Source organism: Scomber japonicus, chromosome 1 (genome assembly GCF_027409825.1).
Source record: "Scomber japonicus isolate fScoJap1 chromosome 1, fScoJap1.pri, whole genome shotgun sequence".
Lineage (NCBI taxonomy): Eukaryota > Metazoa > Chordata > Actinopteri > Scombriformes > Scombridae > Scomber > Scomber japonicus.
Genome location: NC_070578.1, coordinates 9,375,759 through 9,382,907, shown reverse-complemented (window position 1 = coordinate 9,382,907; position 7,149 = coordinate 9,375,759).

The window sequence follows — 7,149 nt, the reverse complement described above, 5'->3', positions numbered from 1 at the left end:
GAGTTGATACGGAAGGTGGCAGAAAACGAGTATTTGCTCCCGGACTCTTGAACCTGGCTTATCATTGCTGTCCACTGTGCATGTTAAGAGTTAACGCTGCATATTTCGGCTCTGATAACCTGATAGAAAGTGAGGTATAATGTTTATTTTGCTGCTGTGTGTGTGTGTGTGTGTGGTTATATTGAGACCCACTGTTTATGATGTATGGTATTATAAGGACTGCTAAATATGTTCATTTATAACAAAAACAAGTTAAAAACATCATAATTCATGGTTAAACAGCTAAAATGATTCATGTTGATTAAAATGTTGATTAAAAATGTATAAAATGTTGGTTACATTGAGTTAAAAAGAAACTGTACAGTTAAAAAGATAATTTATTTAATCATTATTGTGTTACAGTAATGTGTTGAGATTTATATACTTATGGCCATAAAAGAAAAGTTTAGTGATGTCACATAAATAACAGTCCTGTCTTTATACAGGCTGGGTTTTTGAGAACCATTAGATTTGGATCTGGATTCTCCCTGTTGAGGGGAGATGACGAGCCCCCAGTGAGATCTTTCCTTAATCGGAGGAATGAAGAACCAATGGCTGAAGAGGACACCACATTCCTTCTTCACTTTCACCCGTGTCTCAGTGTGGTAGGACCACCACGCAATTGACTACTTGAAATCCCCTCTGACTTGACTTAAACTCTTTTGACTTAAGCACGCTGACTGATATCAACACAGACACTTCAAGAACAGTACACTCCATATGAACACTCTCAGTTGGGTTATGTTTATGAAAGACTGTGAAATATCGATAAACCAGTGGTTATTGCACTGAACTTTATTTTCTATTTCTTATATATTTCAATACAGTAAACTTACCTTAAATGCACCTCGTGGCTCCATTTATCTATTGTGTCTGTCATTCCTCTTTTCAACCCTCCTACTACAACCCTAGTTTTTGGTCCATATATTCTTAACCCTGTGGCACATAGTGGGTTACACATGCATTGAGGTGCACAATCTCCGATTATATCAATTCCACTGAAAATAATAACACTCCACAGCAGCATGATCTGACATGTCTTCCTGCTCTTTGGCCTGTTTCTCACATTGGGCTGGTGAAGGAGTAATGTGCTGACTCATCTCAGAAGGATCTAATGGAGGGGATTTTTCCTGGTATTGAGGTGAAAAATGATGCTCAGTGTTATTTCCTGCAGGATGTGCTGATGAGAAAGTAGGTGCCTGAGAGCATTGTTGTTCTGTAGTATGCTGTTGCAGGTTTCCAACTATGAGGTGCCCACTTAGTCATCAGGATGATATATGACCACATCATGGGGTAATTATTTTGGCTCCCACTGAAAAAATAAGTTAGATGTAAGTATGCTTACATAAAGTCATTCCATACATGTCAGCTAACCAGCAAACCCAACCAGAGCCTGAAACCATGTCATTATTGATTGTGTTGGCCGAGTGTCTCTCTAAATTGGGTATTTGTGACATGTTAACAGTGTTGTACCAGAGAACAAGCTATCCATCTGCATGGCAAGGAACCTTTGCTGCAGGTCATTCCCCTTTCCCTCTCCCTGCTTCCTTTCGACATCTATGCAACCAACTGTCAAATATAGGCAAAAAAAGCCCAAAATAATTATTTTTAAATAAACGATGTGATTGCTACTCCCAGTCGTAGGTCCTCTACTCAGCCCTGTCACGTTAGTTTATTGAAGCCATTCTACTCACACACATCAGTCAGCTGATCAGAAAGAACAGTTATAAGGTGCCCATCCTGCTTGTTTGTCAGTGTATGTGTCCCCTCATGCTGTGGCAGGGCAAAGGGGGGAGAACTAGAAAGTATCTGGATGATGTGGTCATCCACTCTGATGGTTGGGATCTTCATGTTGACCGCATTGAGAAATTTGTTGACCACTTGGCTCATGCACATTTGACTGTTAACCTCACTCAGTGTGAGTTTCTGTTATGTGCTAGGGCATGCAGAGTTTGTCCAGTACGTGCAAAGCTGCAGGGTATTGATGGCTATGCTTTGCTACAACTAAACTCTCTGAGCTCATGTGATTTTTGAGGCTATAGGACTGTTTTCAACAGTAGTTGCACACTGACATGTGGAAAGGCCAGAAGGCTTTTGAGTTTTTAAAAAAACATTTATTTGGCAGGGGTAGTACATATCAATCAACATTTTTGTTCACACAACAATGTAAATGTGTCAGAATTAGGCAAGAGGCTAGTTTACATCTGTAGTTCCTGGGCAAAATTATGGTGGCCGATGCATTATCTTTGGCACCCTGTGAATAATGACCTTCCTGTGGGCTCTCTCCTTTTTCCTCTTAAATCAGCTTCCTGGATCCAGTTCCTGAGGATGGAGAGGGGGGTCCAAGGGTATTATGGAACATATGTATTACGTATTGTAAGTCTTACAGGTTCTTGGCTGGGTAGAACCAATGTGCCACTGAGCTAACTGGGAGCATCTGACCAGTTTTCTGCCCATACACCAATGTGTCAGTCCCTTCACCAAACCATATCCCATCGTAATTATTGTAATTTACTTTAATACATTTCAGTTTGTTGCTGCTTAGTTGGGTGTTCATCTTCCTCTTTTGTTGTAGCTTGTGAGCCAGGTTGGGAGGGTTACTTTAAAAATGTATTCCAATTACTAGTTAACTGTTAAGAAATGTAGTAAATGTAATCCAAGTACCACAATATTGAAATAATGTGATTTGATTACTTTCTATTACTTTTGGATTACCTCAACACCAAATATGCAATAATACAGATCAAATCCACAAAGGATGTGTGGCTTTTAATGATTGCTAAACTAATGCAAATGAGACAGCATCTAATTCACAAAGCACCCGCAAAGGGTGAAACGCTGCTGCAAACTGCAGTGCAGACTTGTGAGTCGCATTAACATCTGTATTTTGACATTTTTATGTTATTGTAAAATAAGCAAAATGTATGAAAGTTGTTTTGTGATTGAGCTCTGAGTGGGTGAATCTCTGCTAATTAAAGACAAGCAATGTGAGGCTTTTGTGCTCTCTACAGTTTTCATTATGGACTAATCTGTGTGCTGAAGTGTGAAGAAAAGCCTGAAACACTGGAAACAGCTCCACTTACTGTACAGATGCAAACCAGACATATCATTAGGACAATTGTTTCTGTGGATAGGACGTTAAAACAGAGCAGATTGGGAGAGAAAATGCTACGTATTTCACGGTGCTACAACATTCTCAGGGAAAGTGTCTGATGAAACGACCCGCTGGCTGTGTTTTCTCTGACTTATTCATGAGTCTTTGGGACTACCACACTGCACACGAATGTCTGGATATTTTACACTGCATGGTAGTATGTTGTTCATTTAATCCTGCAAAATAATCCCCATTTTTACTAAATATATCTGTAATCTGATTACGCCTTTTTTCTGTAACTAACAATACAATACACTAACAATACATTTTTTTTTTGTATCCTAATTACATAACGCTATTACATGTATTGCGTTACTCCTAAAGCCTGCTTGTGAGCCAGTCACATCCTGCTGACCTGACATACAAACAATGGGCAAGATTTTTATGATATGATTTAATGATAAGATTTATATTGTTTTGATTTAATCATTTGAATGGTTTAGGTTTATCTTTTGTTGGCGAACAAAATTATGTCTGTTAAAATTGGTGGAATGGGGTACGAACATGTAAACTGCTGTATGCCACATTGTCCTTTTGATAGTACCTCAAGGAGTCACCATAGTTATGAGTCATTCAAATCTTTCATATAGGGCCTTTAAAAATGTAAACTGTTCAGGCAGTAACATGCAAACTGAGTTTACCAGAATATAACGGATTGTTAAAAAAGAGTAAAGCTTGCTTTTGCTGGGATTTGTTTTTACTAGTTACAGAGGCAAATAGAAAATTGCAATATTTGGTAAGGGAGTCTTGTGACCGCACTTGCTTTGGCCATGAAATTACAGACCGGCTGGGCCGTGAGTGATGTACACGGTTGAAAACAGCATTTGTGTTTACTCAACAATAACAGTTTTGTTTAGTTCTGACAGTTTGGATGCATTGCCCCAAAAAGTCTTCTGCAGATAGATAATGCTTGTAGGCTTGTTAGCAAGGAAGATGGGCAAGTTATCCAACATGGCCCATCGGCACAGTCCCCAATATAATTAGCGAGACCAAGATACAAGATGCAATCAGACAGCAGTTATCAGGCAACCTTCTTCTCTCCTACTGACTCCATGTGCACAGTCTGTGTGTGCCAATGCATATTTGACATCTCTGCAAGAACTGAATCTCTGACCAACAAAGGAAAATAGCATACAAATGAGGATTTTCAGATACATGGAATGGTTCCAGAGCAAAATAAAAATACATTAAAGAATTGTCAAATACATACCTAAAGAAATGAAAGCTCCATTAAGCAATACTTAAAATATAAAGATTTAATAAGAAACTAATAAGACAGGGAATCAATTAAAAGGTACCCATTAACATGAATAAGTAGAAATCATGGTGAAAATTACGAAAATAATAAAAAAGTAGTAAAACTAAAAAAATCTGTTAAGCATCAAAAACATGTTGAGATTGCAACTAGTTTTTTCTTTTTCACACAACTGACATGAACCATGTATTACTAAAGCATACTGATGAGGAAAGAAATACAGTAAAGAAAACCCAGAAATGCCAAATGTCCTACTGTGCTCACCCGACAGTTGTGAGTGTCCATGCACGTTGACATTAAAAAAACAACCAAGGAGCTTTATTGAAAACTAGGAAGTCATCATTGAAAACAAATACACTGTGGGGGAATTAATTAATCATTCTGGAGTAATGTTTCACTCTCTCTGTCTCTTTGGCACATTTATCCCCATTTGACTAATTGGTATGACTGAGACGTTTTCGGAAGCTCTGTCTTGAGGAGGAGACCAAGCGACCACTCTTGGGCTGCACGCAAAGCTTAAAAACTTGTGTTGGTAAATCCAAGACCAGAGGTGGACAGAGTACACAACTTCACTACTTGAGTAAAAGTACAGATACTCATTGTCAAATATTACTCCAATACAAGTAAAAGTAGTTTAGTCAAAATATTACTTAAGTAAAAGTACTAAAGTATTTGCTTAAAAAATTACTTAGTAAGTAAAAGTATTTAAAAATATCTCAGAAAATACAGGAAAGTAGTTTTATTGTCATTATACAATACACTGATGCGATTCTGCTACAGACATGTTTATAGCTCAAAAATAAACACATAAAGGTAAGAAGCCTCAGAACACAGTTACATTTCAACACACCTAACCCCTACCTTGGACTCTTTGATATGAATTGTATAAAAAACATTGTAGGCCGTGATATAATTTGTTTGCGGTAAGCACAACAAACATTTAAACTGAATCGAATCAGTTTTTGTGACAAAAATCTCAAACGGCATGACATAGTACAGGTACGGCAATATGACTAAGACAAACCATACGCAAATCAGCAGAAACTGTTTATTTATCAGCTGACGTGAGCTCAAAAGTAGCGAGTAACGAAAGCATCAATAGAAATGTAGTGGAGTAAAAAGTACAATATTTGTCCTTCAAATGTAGTGGAGTGAAAGTAAAAGTATCCCCCAAAAATAATACTCAAGTAAAGTACAGATACTCAAAAACTGTAATTAAATGCAGTACTCAAGTAAATTTACTTTGTTACTGTCCACCACTGTCCAAGACCTGCCACTCTCTATTTAATTTAATAGTAAGAAAAGAATATGACTCCAGACAAGGGTGTAGGAATGAGTTTAACATTGGGGGGGGGGGGACCTGACAGATGCGTTAATGGTTTGAACAGAAATATGTCATAAATTAACTACACTGCAAAGCATTCACAAATATATTTTATTCTACTAAAAAGATACATTTTTAAAGGTAAACAAAAGGAAAAGGAAAACACATTTTGAATGAAAGTAATGAACTGATAAATATAAATGATCAATTCTTTAATTGCAAGCCTAATCATCCAGTTTTATAGATTAATAAATAACATGGGAAGAACAGTGATCTTATGCCTCAATGAACAGATACAGGCAAAGGTTAAGGAGAAAGGCAAAAACAGCATGAAAAATATTAACATATTAACTAACTTGTTTTTACTCTGAGTGTGATATCCTTCCACATTTCCACTAACTGGCTGATATGACTGATATGTCCCCTGTCCCCTGACTTCAGTGTCTCTCAGCTGTCTGTCTCTGCTCTGAACACCTTAAAAGGAAAACAGTCACAATGTCACACAATGCGACGAGACTGCAGTTACAAGCAAGCAATCCTGTGTTTCCCCTTTTTTTGTGAAGTCTTGTAAAATATCTGTGGTTATATGTTACTCTCTTTGTGTTCTAATGCAGCTGAGTAACTGTATGGTGTGTGTTTCTGTATTTTATTATTATATGTTATGTGTATATTACTCTATATATTATATATATATTAACTGAATGGCATATCAAACAAGGAAAATCAGAATCAGAATGACCTACTAGCCATTATATTGTGCTAAAACCATGGGTAGCACATACTGTCATGCAGAAATTGACAAAATATTTTTTAAAGGCAGTATTTCTTTATCTTTTTTTATTGGAGGCTAACACAACATGATCACTTGTAAATTTGCTATTGTGATATTTATTCTATGCACTGTTTCCTATATTGTAGTATTTGACAGAGCTATGCCTTTTTGATTGTATGAGCTTTACAGTTCAATAAAAGGGTGGAATACAGATATGGCAAACTTGTAAGCAAAATACAGCCAATTCACATATGCACAGTTAACAGCGTTCAATTGGATATATGTTTCTATCCAGCTGTTTCATCTCCTTTTTGTCTCCACTAACTCCTGACAAAAATATTATTAGCTGCTTAATGCTCCAGTTAATGGCTGATGAATTAGTTACCTTTAAACCTTGACAGGATAGAAAAACAATCTTTAATTCAATCTCCATTCATTTTTAGGGTGCAAAGTAGGGTGTGAAGAAAGAACTCAGAACAACCAACAGACCTTTCACGACAGACTTGTTACAACAGAGAATAAAGGAGCAACTAATGTTGGCTCTCCTCCAAGTGTGCCAGTGACCCATTCCTAGTAAATTATGTTACTAAACCCCATCTATTTCT